This window comes from Mustela lutreola, chromosome 4 (genome assembly GCF_030435805.1).
Source record: "Mustela lutreola isolate mMusLut2 chromosome 4, mMusLut2.pri, whole genome shotgun sequence".
In the NCBI taxonomy this organism is placed as follows: domain Eukaryota; kingdom Metazoa; phylum Chordata; class Mammalia; order Carnivora; family Mustelidae; genus Mustela; species Mustela lutreola.
The window spans coordinates 51,657,195-51,670,846 of record NC_081293.1 but is presented as its reverse complement, the minus strand read 5'-3'; the positions used below and the strand labels follow the sequence as shown (position 1 = coordinate 51,670,846).

The following is a 13,652-nucleotide window of genomic DNA, read 5'->3' as shown; positions in this document are numbered from 1 at the left end:
ATACAAGTAAAAACAGAACATTTCCTGGCACTTTGTAAATGTTTTAAGATTTTAGCTAATCTAATTATTGCCTCTTGTTTTCCCGAAAAATGCATTGAGCACAGGTCACAATTTAAAATGTGTGATTTAGGGGCGCCTAGGTGGCTCGGTGGGTTGAGCCGCTGCCTTCGGCTCAGGTCATAATCTCAGGGTCCTGGGATCGAGTCCCGCATCGGGCTCTCTGTTCGGCGGCGAGCCTGCGTCTCTCTCTCTCTCTCTCTCTCTGCCAGCCTCTCTACCTACCTGTGATCTCTCTCTGTCAAATAAATAAATAAAATCTTTTAAAAAAAAAATAAAATAAAATGTGTGATTTAGGATAAAGATACAGAGATTGCTTAAAAATAAAGTCTTAAAAAAAATAAATAAAAGATAAAACAGGTCCAGTCAGGCAGAGTTCCCAAAGCAACTAAGCAAAGATCAAGCAGGAATTATTATTGCTATTATTATCATTGTTGTTATTATTATTAAATGAAATCACATGTGAAATAACTCTGCAAAGTGTCTGACCTGTAATAGATGTTCATAAATGTTAGTTTCCTTCTATTAGCTTGCTCTTTCCCTCCTCATTTTTCAGATAAGATATTTAGATGCCATATAGTTTAGATTGTTTTAAGTCTCCTAAAGTGTTAATATAACTGGAATTAAGCTCCAAGAATTTTGACAGCCAATTCACTGTTCTTCACCATATCATGCTGCTTTTCCTTAAAGCTAAAGGATAGGTTGGAAATAAAGCTATTAAATCCTACTGGGGACTTAAAGATTTTAAAGTATTTATTACAGATTTTTTTTAACATTCTTACTATATTTTGAAGATTTATTTATTTCCTTATTCTTACAATTATCAGAAATATGTAAATTGGGTGCCTGAGTGGCTCTGTGGGTTAAGCCTCTGCCTTTGGCTCAGGTCATGATCTCAGGGGCCTGGGACTGAGCCCTGCATCGGGCTCTCTGCTCAATAGGGAGCCTGCTTCCCCCTCTCTCTCTGCCTGCCTCTCTGCCTGTTTGTGATCTCTGTCTCTGTCTGTCAAATAAATAAATAAAACCTTAAAAAAAAAGAAATATATAAATTGTGGATAAATTTGATCATTTATTTTAAAATATTAAAAATTTTCAGGTCATCTGGATGGCTCAGTGGTTAAGCATCTGACTCTTGGTTTTGGCTCAGGTAATGATCTTACGGGTTATGAGATCAAGCTCTGGGAGCTTCCTGCTCAGCGAGGAGTCTGCTTAAAGATTCTTTTCCCTCTGCTGCTCCTTCATTGGCTTTTTTGGGCTCTCTTCCTCAAATAAATAAATCTTTTAAAAAATAATAAAAATTATGTTTTCTTGGATATTAGATTTTGGTATTATAAACAGACTCTAAAGAATGCAGTTTTTCTAATACATATCAGCAGTCAACCCTAGGGTATGATACTTCTTTACTGGCAGTTCTGTGTATGTGTTTAACTGTTTTATTCAGTTGTATCATGTAGATTTTAATATCAGACAGCTACTCAACACAAAATCAACATATATAATGGATGAAATAAGATGTCTCTGAAGGGACGTGGAAGATTAAATGTTAGCCAAGACAGAAATAGAAGAACAAGTAGAATTAGATTGGATGGTCCAATATAGTACTTCAGAATCACTTGGGGAATCATTGGGGAGCTTTTAAAAAATGCAGATGTCAAGGATCTGTCCCCTCAGAGATTTTGATCCGGTTGTTCTAGGGTGGGACATGGACAGTGAAACAGGCATGTTTTTAAAGTTCAGATTACTCTAATGTGTAGTCAGGTTGAAAGAACCATTGTATATAGGGTTTATCTCTTGGTAGTTAGACATTATTGTATAATTTAAAACATGCTTCAATAAAGGGAAAATGTAAAATCTATTTAAGAATATACTTTTTTTAAAGATCTTATTTTTAAGCAATGTCTACACCCAACATGGGGCTCCAACACAATTCTGAGATCAAGAGTCACGAGCTCCTGCTGACTGAGCCAGCCAGGTGCCCCAAGAGTACACTCTTAAGAATGAAATAATAGTGTAAAGGCAGGGGTTTTTGTTTTGTTTTTAATAATTCTCTTTGGAGGGGCATTAGGGCATTGAGTTATTTTGATTGCTACTTTGTTTTCTCACATTTATTTGTTATTAAAAACATTATTTTTAAAATAAATTTTATTTATTTGGGAGAGAGAGAGAGAGAGAGCGTGAGCATGAGCAGGGGGAGGGGCAGAAGGAGAGGAAGAAGCAGGCTCCCTGCTGATCCAAGGACCCCAGGATCATTACCCTAGCTGAAGGCAGATTCTTAACTGACTGAGCCACCCAAGCACCACTGTTTTTTCACATTTATTTAATAATGTTTAGGAACCTATTATGTGCTAATTATACAGGCCTTTGTAATGGTGTTAATAATCCCTACTATCTTCTCTAAAAATAAAATTAAAATAGCTTTGCAAATAAAAATGTATTATGCTGCCCTGCTGCCCTAAGTGCTAGATACTTTTTTCCTTTTTCTCCCCCTTTCTTAAGTTTGTAGTGTGCTATTTGTCTACTTTATTCCACCCCCACCCCCAATGGCAGCCTGGTACACCTGGGTCCACAGCGCCCTCATTTTCCCTGTGCTTCTGTGAGACCTACAGCTGACTGGAAGCCAAGGGGCACCTGTCTACTTTCTTATTCTTGATTGAATTGAGCCCACTTAATAGATGAAATGGCCAGATCAGGGTCTTTGCTGTATTTATATTATTAAAGGAACATTGTACTGCTTAGTCTTTTTCCACTGGCACAGTGTGCTTGTTTGAGGAAGAAAATAAGTCATACAGCTTATTGAAATAAAACATGTCATTAATTCCAAAGATAATGCAAGAGTATATGCATTTGCTGAAAAGTGCAAATGAAACCATATCCTGCTTAATTAATTTCCCAGGAAATTAAAGGAAATAGCATAAATTTATCTGCCTTACCTAGAATTGAGCAAAAATGTGGAACTTAGAAGAGAGCTTGAAGCCTTTAACCTTGGGTACTTCACTTGCTTTGAGGGATGATAACTTGGAAGACTGAAGGGCCCATAGTGGCGCATTCAGTCAGCCTTCCGTTGCAAGAGATAGAAAATACTCCAGTCTCCGGGTTGGGCTGCTAGGAATGACTTCTGTAACAAGATTTGAACTGGTGTGCCAAAAGCGCTACCTTTGTCACAGTCAACAAAGGTATTAGAATTGGGAGGCCAGAGTGGAACTGTTAGTTTTAGGAACATACCATTTCAACAACAAAAACAACTCGATTCAAAAATGGGCAAAGGGGGTGCCTGGGTGGCTCAGGGGGTTAAAGCCTCTGCCTTTGGCTCAGGTCATGATCTCAGGGTCCTGGGATGGAGCCCCGCATCCGGCTCTCTGCTCAACAGGGAGCCTGCTTCCCTTCCTCTCTCTCTCTCTGCCTGCTTCTCTGCCTACCTGTGATCTCTGTCTGTTAAATAAATAAATAAAATATTTAAAAAAAATATGGGCAAAGGACATGTATAGACATTTCTCTAAAGAAGATATACAGATTAAGCACATAAAAAAATGCTCAACATCACCAATCATTATGGAAATCGGATGAAAAAACCACAATGAGGGATGCCTGGGTGGCTCAGTTGGTTCATCGACTGCCTTCCACTCAGGTCATAATCCCGGAGTGGTGGGATCGAGTCCCACATCAGGGGTCTTGCTTGGCAGGGAGCCTGCTTCTCTCTCTACCTGCCACTCTGCTTGTGCTCGTTCGCTCGCACTCTCTCTCTCTCACAAATAAATAAGATCTTTCAAAGAAACAAACAAACCACAATGAGCTATCACTTTACATCCTAGGATGATTATTGTTAAAAAAGAAACAAAAGAGCAAGTGTTGGCAAGACTATAGAAGAACTGGAACACTCGTACATTGCTGGTGGAAATGTAAAATGGTACAGCTGTTTTGCAGAATGTTGCGGTGATTTCCTGAAAAAAGTAAGCAGAATTACCAAATGGCCCAGCAATTCTGCTTCTGGGTATATACCCAAAAGAAGTGAAAATAGGACTTTAACAGATATCTGTACACCCACTTTTATAGGAGCGTTATTCAGTATAGCCGAAAGTTGAAAGCAACCCATGTCTGTTGATGGATGAGTGGATCAACAAAATGTGATATATGCATAACAATGAAATACTATTCAACCTTCAAAAAGGAAGGAAATTCTGTCACGTTACAACATGGGTAAACCTCAGAGACATTATGCTAAGGAAAAGAAGCCAGATACAAAAAGACGAATGTTGTATGATTCCACTTATATGAGCTACCTAGTATAACCTAATCTGTAGAAACAGAAAGTAGACTGGTGGTTGTTGCAGGGTGAGGGAAGAGGGGATGGTGGGAGTTACTGTTTAATGAACACAGAGGTCTCTTTTAGTATGATGAAAAGTTCTGGAAGTGGATGGTGATGGTGGTTGCACTTCATGTGAATGAACTCAATACCATGAACTGTCTACTTAAAAATGGTTAAAATCATAAGTTTTATGTATAATTTAACAAACACAGGGGCGCCTGGGTGGCTCAGTGGGTTGGGCCGCTGCCTTTGGCTCGGGTCATGATCTCAGGGTCCTGGGATCGAGTCCCGCATCAGGCTCTCTGCTCAGCAGGGAGCCTGCTTCCTCCTCTCTCTCTCTCTGCCTGCCTCTCTGCCTACTTGTGATCTCTCTCTGTCAAATAAATAAATAAAATCTTAAAAAAAAAAAAAACAAACACAAACAAAACAACATACCATCATATCTGTGATCTAGGTGTTAGAAAGCCAATATTGCTGTTTCACAGCTGCAACTGCTTCCTTGCACTCAACAGTTAGTGACTAAAAGCTGGAGAATTATGTGTGTGTGTGCGCGCACGCACACACACAACACAACATTTATGTAGTCTGTCTTGTGAATAGCCAAAACTTCAGGGAAATGGCTCCCACTTCACTTTCTGTTTTCTGTATCAGAAGCACATCAGAGCTTCTACTTGGCTGAACCTAATTCACATTTAGAATCCCAGTTGCAAGAGATCCTGGGGAATAATTCTTAGCTTTTCAAACTCTGTAGTAGCAGAAAACAACTAGAGGGAGATTAGAAAAGATAGTGCCAAGTACATATTTGTCGTGGATATTGAGTCACTGGTGATTCACAGAATATAATGCTCTAAAAGGAGCGTTGGTTAAGTCGTTTTCAGTGGTGGCCAGATTGTCCTGCAGCTGCTGGTACAAAGTAGGGTGGAGCACAACAAATGGTATCAACAAGGAGGAGTAGGGAAAGAGTTTATTGATATTCATTATCTCCTTTTGCTGTTCTGGACTGGTTATACTCAGTTTGTCAGAACTAACATGCAGTATTTGCCATTTTAATATAGTAGAACACAACTGAGTTATTATTGTGGAGAGATTTGGGCCACTCTAATGGGATGCCTTAAAAGCTCATTAATTAAAGAATAGTTATGCTACTATTAAGAAATAGCAGATTTAAAGTTCTTATGATAAGCTTTTCTCATTTTCTTAAGTATGGAGATAAGGCCATCATAGGAAATGTACTGAGCTCTTTTACTCTCAGGCTGGTGAAATCTCCAGTATGAACTAAATTTGGAGAGAAAAGAAACATAAAGAAACATAAATAAACATAACATAAACATAAAATAAAGAAACATAAAAGAGGTGGGGTGCTGAAAAGTGCATTTTTTTATAGTTTTCAAAAATTTCTAACCAGAGTCCACCCATAAGATATCTTTTTTTCCACTTTATAAAGAACAATCAGCTCTTTTTGTTTATCTGTTATCTAGGACTTGAAACTGTTTGACTAATGCTTATTGATAGTGAGATTCTGCAGGAGTGGACTATTTATTCTCAGTGCCTTGATAGTAAAGTACTTCGATAATTAATTTCTTAATAGCTCATGATTTCAGAATAAACTTTAAAATTTTATCTCAAATTGGAATGTTTCCTTTATACATACTACTTAACATTTTGGATAAGTATGAGTTTTGCGTGCAGTGCTTTTTAATGTGAATCAAGCTTTAATGATATTAGTACGTAAACACCAGATTTTTTTAAGATTTTATTTATTTATTTGACAGAGAGAGTTGCAACAAGAGAGGGAACACAGGCAGGGAGAGTGGAAGAAGGGGAAGCAGGCTTCCCGCTGAGCAAGGAGCCCAATGTGGGGCTTGATCCCAGGACCCTGGGATCATGACCTGAGCCAAAGGCAGACGCTTAATGACTGAGCCACCCAGGCACCCCTGCACTGCTAGAAATCTTATGTGAGACTCTGCAGTACTATTTGTAACAGTAATAAAATTGTGAACAATCGCCAAAAATGTCTATTGTATAGCCATAGAATAGAATGTCCTTTTCAAAAGATAATTTAATAATATTAGGTCGGATTCTTGTAATAATGTTAAGTAAAATGAGACAGATTTATCTGCGGTATGATTTCTCTTTACAGAAAATTCTGTGTGAAAGAGGTATATAACAAATTACAAGCAATAGTTCTCAAAGGTAATTTTAAAATTTTATTTTAAATGTTCTTCAGTGACTATGTTGGTTTTATGTATTTTCTCTTTTTATTATAGAAATATATTGTTATAAAAGATTTAAACAGTGCAGAAATTTGCAGACTAAAAACCATAAAAGTCTTCAGTCTCCTGCCTAGACAAATAAGGTCCAATTTATCAGCTTCTTCTTTTATGGATTTTGCTTTTGGTACCATAGCTAAGAAATCTTGACCTAACCTAAGATCAGAAGGACTTTCTCATGTGTTTTCTTCTAGATGTTTTCTAGTTTTAGAGTTTATATTTGATCTGTGATCCATTTGGAGTTAATTTTTGTATGTGGTGAGAGATACGGATTTTTTTTTTTTTTTTGCATATGGATATCCATTTTTTTCCAATACTATTTGATGAAGGCTGTTCTTCATTAAATTGCCTTTGCACATTTGCAGAAAATCAGTTATCTGTGTAAGTCTGTTTCCAGATTTCCCATTCTGTTCCTTTTGTTTATCTTTATGCCACTACCACTTTGTCTTGATTTAATGTAGTATGATAGACGGAATTCTAAAATGACCTTTAATGACTGTTGTGTAATAATGGAAGGGACCTGTAAATATGATGGGCTATCAGTGCTGTAATTAGATTATGTTATATGGTGTAGTTGACTGAGAAACAGATTATTCTTGGTGGACCCGACTTAATCAGGCAAGCCCTTAACAGAAGGAATGTGCTTTTTCTGGAGAGATTCCAGGCACAAGGGGAATTCAGTACAGGAGAAGCTGCTGGTTTTCAAAATTAGAAGAGGCCACATTGCAAGAAATGCAGGTGCCACTAAGTTTATGGTAATTTACTACATAGCAGTAGAAAATAATTATTGTATGATAATGAAATTAGCTGATTTTGGTTTTGGGGGGGGTGTTTTTTGTTTTTTTTAGATTCATTTATTTGAGAGAGACAGAGAACCTGTGCATGCATCTACTCAGGAAGAGGGGCAGAGGGAGAGGGGGAGAGAGAGAGAAAGAATCTCAAGCAGATTGCCCACTGAGCAAAGCTGACTTGGGGCTCAATCTCATGACCTTGCGATCACGACTAGAGCTGAAATCAAGAGTCAGGCACTTAATAAGACTGAGCCACCCAGATGCCCCCAATTTTTTTCTTTTATCAAAGCTGTTTTGTGTTATTCTGGATCTTTTGCATTTCCAAATGAGCTTTTGTGAAATCAGTTTATGAGTATCTACAAAAATGCCAGGATTTTTATTGGAATTGCATTGACTCTATAGATCAAATTAAAGAAGAATTGACATCTTGTCAGGCTCTCTGCTCGGCAGGGAGCCTGCTTCCCTCTCTCTCTCTCTCTCTCTCTCTCTCACTGTTTATTTAGATCTTTAATTTCTCTTAGTAATATTTTATAGGTTTAAGTATACACATCTTTCCCATGTTTGGTCAGATTTATCCTTGAATATTTGATAGTTTTTGATGCTTTTATAAATGGTATTTTATAAATTTCAGTTTTTGATTTTTTATTACTAGTATATAGAAATACAGTTGATTTTTGTATGTTGATTTTATATACAGCAATCTTGCTAAACTAACTTACTAGTTTGAGTCAGTTTTTTTGTGTATGTGTGAATTCCATTGAATTTCCTACATAAATAATCATATTGTTTGTAAATTCTGCAAATTGTGAATTTTATTTCTTACTTTCTAATCTGTATGGCTTTTCTTTTTCTTGCCTTGTTCTACTGAGCAGAATGTCCATTGCTTTATAGTAATAGTAAGGGTGGATAGTCTTGCCTGGTGACTGATAGTAGAGGAAAGCAGTCTTTCATCATTAAGTACAATGTTAGCTATAGGTTTTTCAAAGGTGCCCTTTATCAAGTTGATGAAGCTTCTCTCTATTTTTAGTTTGGTGAGAGGTTTTTATTTTTTTTTTTAAGATTTTATTTATTTATTTGACAGAGAGAGAGAGATCACAAGAAGGCAGAGAGACAAACAGAGAGAGAGGGGGACATAGGCTCCCTGGTGAGCAGAGAGCCCGATGTGGGGCTTGATCCCAGGACCCTGAGATCATGACCTAACTTAAGCAGAGGCTTAACCCACTGAGCCACCCAGGTGCTCCTTGATGAGTTTTTATCAGTAATGAATATTGGATTTTGTCAAATGCTTTTTTAGTGTCCCTTTTTTTTTTTTAAAAGACTGTATTTTTAAGTCATCTCTGCCCCCATTGTGGAGCTCTAACCCTGACCATGAGATCCAGAGTCACATGTTCTTCCAACTGAGCCAGCTGGGCACCCCAACTTTTTAAGTGTCTTTTGAGATAACCTTGTGGTTTCCCTGTTTTAGCTTACTTATATGTGAATTATTTCAATTTTCAAGTGTTAAACTAACTTTGCATTCCTGGGATAAATACCACTTGGTTATGATGTATTAGTTCTTCTTTAAATATTGTTGGATTTGATTGCAGAAGATTTGTTTTAAATTTTTACATCTGTTTTTAAAGAATTATCAGGCTGTAGTTTTATTTTCTTGGGCTGTTGCCTGACTTTGGTATCAAGGTGATACTGGCCTCATGGAATTAATTCAGAAATATTCTCTCCTTGGGGCACTTGAGTGACTCAGTCAGTTAAAAATCTGACTCTTGATTTTGGCTTATGTCATGATCTCAGGGTGGTAAGATCAATCCCCATGTTAGGATTCTCTTTCCCTCAACCTCTGCCCACTTCCCCTTCCTCAAAGAAAGAAAGGAAGAAAGAAAGAAAGATTGGTTCTCTTCTTTTTTGGAAGAAAGGAAAAAATGATCTTTTCTTGTGTTTCATTTTGCATAATTCCTGTTGTGTATCTTCAAGTTATTCTTCTTACAGATAAGAATCAGCTAGCTGTTAATTCCGTCCAGCATATTTTTCTTTTTTCTTTTTTAATTTTAATTTATATATTTGACAGAGAGAGAGAGAGAACACTAGCAGGGGGAGTGGGAAAGGGAGAAGCAGGCTTCCAGTGGAGCCTGACCTGGGCCTCGATCCCAGGACTCTGGCTGGGATCATGACCTGAGCTGAAGGCAGACGTTCAGTGACTGAGCCACCCATGCACCTAGCATATTTTTCATTACCTATATTTTAATTTCATTTTTAGAAGGTTGAATTGAGTGTTCTTTGTGTCCATGTCTCTAACTTTTTGAACATAGGTAATAGAATTCTTATAACTTAGTTAATTTCTTTGCTAATTCTATTATCTGTATCAGTTTGGGGTCAATTTTGGCTGATTGTTGCTATTCATTGTAGGTGAATTTTCTTACTTTACATGTCTGGTAGTCTTTGATTGGATGCCAGACATTATGGATTTTATCTGTTGGGTACTGAATACTTTTGTACTCCTAATAATATTCTTGAGTTTTATTGTGGGAGATAGTTAAATTACTGGAAAACAATTTGATCCTTTTGGATCTTGCCTTTAAGATTTGTTTGGCTGGACCAGAGGCACATTCATTCTAATGCAGGGTTTCTCAATATCAACACTATAATATTTTGGATCAGTTTATTTTTTGTAGTGAAGGGCTATATTGTGCTTTGTAAAATGTTTAACATCCCTAGCCTTTACCTTTTAGGTGCCCTCCCCCACCCCCCAGTCATGACAACCAAAAATGTTTCCAGAAATTGCCAAATGTGGGGAGGAGTGGCTAATAGCTCCCAGTTGAATAACTACTACTTTAGGATTAATTTTGTCTCAATATTATGGCAAGATCTTCCTGTTTGCTTTACCCAATGCCCCATGGATTCTGAGTTTTTTGTGTTTTGTTTTTGTTTTTGTTTTTAAAGATTTTATTTATTCATTTGACAGACAGAGATCACAAGTAGGCAGAGAGGCAGGCAGAGAGGGGTGGGGGGAGGAAAGCCAGCTCCCTGCTGAGCAAGAGAGCCTGATGTGGGGCTCGATCCCAGGACCCGAGATCATGACCTGAGCCGAAGGCAGAGGCTTAACCCACTGAGCCACCCAGGTGCCCCCTTGTTTTTGTTTTTGGTCTGGCTGTTTGGGGTAGGCACTTTTATCAGTCTTGTGTATATACTGTATGTTGTTCCTCCTAATCATTCTGGGTGGTTCTTTTTTCTGTACTGTTTTGTTTCCTCATGTATATGTGACGATCAGTATTCAACTACAAGTCTGCAGATCTCCGAGGTCTGTTTTAGTCTTTTTGGGTTACTATAACAAAATGACTGTAGACTGAGTGTCTTAAACAAAACACAGTTCTGGAGGTTGAGAAGTCCAAGATCAAAGCGTAGAAGATTTGGTGTCTGATGAGGGCCTGCCTCCTGCTTCATAATCAGTCATCTTCTACCTTTGTCTTTAAATGATGGAAGGGGTGATGAACTCTCTGAGATATCTCTTATAAGGGAACTCATCCCATTTATGGGGGTTCTGCCTCATGACCTAATCATCTCCTAATTGTGGGCTAGGATTTTAATATATGAATTTTGGGGAGACATTCAGTCCATAACAAGTTCTCTCTGTGCACCTTTCTTCTCTCCAGTATTCTGTTTCATGAACACTAGCCACCTAGATCTATCCAGACTGTCAGCTCCATCTCCTCAGCTCAGCAAGTCTGCCAGGCCTCACCCATTTGAGTCCTGTGTCACACATCACTTGGAAACTCTCAAGGCAGTAAGCTGGGGCAGTAGGGCTCACTTTGTTTTGCATCTCTCAGGGAACTTTTGATCTAATGCCAGTGTCTTGAAGCTAGATTTTCACCCCCATATATTTTGTCTATTATTTGGTTGTTTGAGGTAGGAGAGTAAATTGGTCCCTCTTACTATATCTTGGTCAGAAACAGAGTCTCTTTAACTGATAATTTATTCATATTAATTATTGATTAAAGTTGAGAGTGTTCTGTGGTGCCTGGGTGGCTCAGTTGGTTAAGCGTCTGGCTCTTGATTTTGGCTGAGGTCATAATCTCAGGGTCTTGAGATAAAGTCCTGCATCAGGCTCTACGCTGGCCTGGCACTTGCTTGGGATTTTCTCTTTCCCGCTCCCTCTGCCCCTCCCCCTCAAAAAAAAAAAAAAAAGATGAAAATGGTCTTAAAATCTTATTAACCTAATTTCTTCATTTTTTTTATTTGTATGAAACTTACAGCTGCCATATGTTTGTTCAAAGTCTCTTGTTTCATGTAGTTTCTATGGCACAACATAAATATTAAATTGGCCCTAAAGCCTTTTATCATATTTTTAATATACCTCTTTAGAGCAGGTTTCACAGTGTTACCTAAATATGGGTCTCTAACTATATGTAGTAGCATACAATTAAAGGACATGTCCTGACTTGATGAAACACATTAGTGGAGTGTGTCATGTTTTTAGGGCATTGCCACAGCAGGCTCAAAGACTTCCAGAAGGCTTCCTTGTGTAACTCATATTTTCTAACAGCTAAAACACCAGTTTCAAAGCCTATTAGCCTGATTGAGGGTATAGAGAACTGGTGATATAAGATGGGAAAAAAAGCTATGAGAGAGAAGATCATTTTGAGCAATGTATGAGACAAAACCCTACTGAAGGATCATGCTACAAGGATGGGAGTGACTTGGAACCCATTGGTGGTAAGCTGTTTAAGAAAGGAGGAAGCCAGCAGAATAGAAAATAAAATGACAGAAGAAATCTGGCCTTTTTGTGTGTGGGATGAGCTTCCCAAATGTGCTACATTGTAACTGCTACAGAGTTTGTAGCATGTGCTTGTTGGATATTCAAAGATGAAGTAATTTATTCAGAGCATATCTTGGAAAAAAGATGCATGTAGTGGGTGGGATGAAACCATCTGGGGTATATATATGAACTAAAATAGCAAAATGATATTTTAATGGAATTTTATATACATGTAATAACTTATTCTAAATAATATACATTAATGTGTATAAAATTCCGTGTTAACCTGTATAAAATGTGTAATTCCTTGGCCTTAGGGATGGTGTTGTAGCTAAAAAGAGCTGAGTAAGAGAGAGTTCTTATAGCTCTGTAGTATATAAGAATTAGCCTTTTAAAACGTACAGGTACTTAGAGGTGGATGTGCTGTTAAATTTCCTAAAACTGAAAAGCCGTTGTGGATTGATAATATGAAAAACTCTGTTTGGAAACAAAATATGATTTAAGGCTTCCAAAAACTAGGATACTGTTTTTTAGGAATTAAGGAATATTTAGTGAGTATTTCTTGCTGGCTGAATATTTCTGATGGTGTAAGTGGTGCTCATGTAGTTAAGTAACATTATGAGTCTTCATGGCAAGAGTTTGTGTGGATAGGGGAAGAATAGGACAGTAGCAGTTTTTACTTTTCTCAGCATAAATAAGCATAGAAAGTTTTTCATAGCCAAATATGCATGTTATAAGGAAATGATAAACACCAAAATCAAGAGTTATTTCATCTGGGAAGGAAAGGAAGGGGATGATACCAGAGAGGGACATTCGCTTGTATTGATGTTTTGTTTTTGGCTTTTTAAAACAAACATTTAAAATATAGTTTAACATACATAGAGAAAAGTGTAGACCATAAGTATACAGCTTCTTGAATTTTTACAAAGTGAACATACCTATATACTGATACCCAGATTAAGAAACAGAGCATCTAGGGGCACCTCGGTAGCTCAGTTGGTTAAACCACTGCCTTCGGCTCAGGTCACAATCCTGGAGTCCTGGGATTGAGTCCCACATCAGGCTCCCAGCTCTGTGGGAAGTCTGCTTCTCCCTCTGACCTTCTCCCCTCTCATGCTTTCTCGCACTCTCTCTCAAATAAATAAATCTTTAAAAAAAAAAAAAAAAAAAGGAAAGAAAGAAAGAAACAGAGCATCTGTTTAATTGGAATTATTGGAATTATTTTATATTTTTTCAAGCAGGGTAATGGGCACATGGGTATTTCTTGCATCTTTCTTTGCTGTTGTTGTTGTTGTTATGCTTTGAAGTTTGCCTACTGTGTTTTTTAAAGAATCCTTTCAGAAGGAAAGAGGATCTTTAGAAATCTGGGAAATGCCAGAAAAACCCACATGCTTTAGTAATTGAGAAAAGTACTTTAGGGAAATAGGGTTTTTTTTTAATGTAGGCCTTTGTCTCCTGTGTATCTTATAAACCTTATACAGATC

The 13,652-nt window shown here is 37.6% G+C and overlaps 1 protein-coding gene across 5 annotated transcripts in view; it reads left to right on the top strand.

Moving 5' to 3' along the window:
- The window catches only part of SAMD8 (sterile alpha motif domain containing 8), a 51,858-nt gene that overhangs the window by 12,319 nt on the left and 25,887 nt on the right, over positions 1-13,652 (top strand). The window contains exon 2 of one of the 5 annotated variants that reach the window (XM_059169824.1): positions 6,501-6,553. The exons of the other annotated variants lie outside the window; for them this stretch is intronic. The gene's annotated coding sequence lies outside the window, so the exon portion shown is untranslated. The remainder of the gene's footprint in view (positions 1-6,500; positions 6,554-13,652) is intronic. 5 annotated transcript variants of the gene reach the window in all.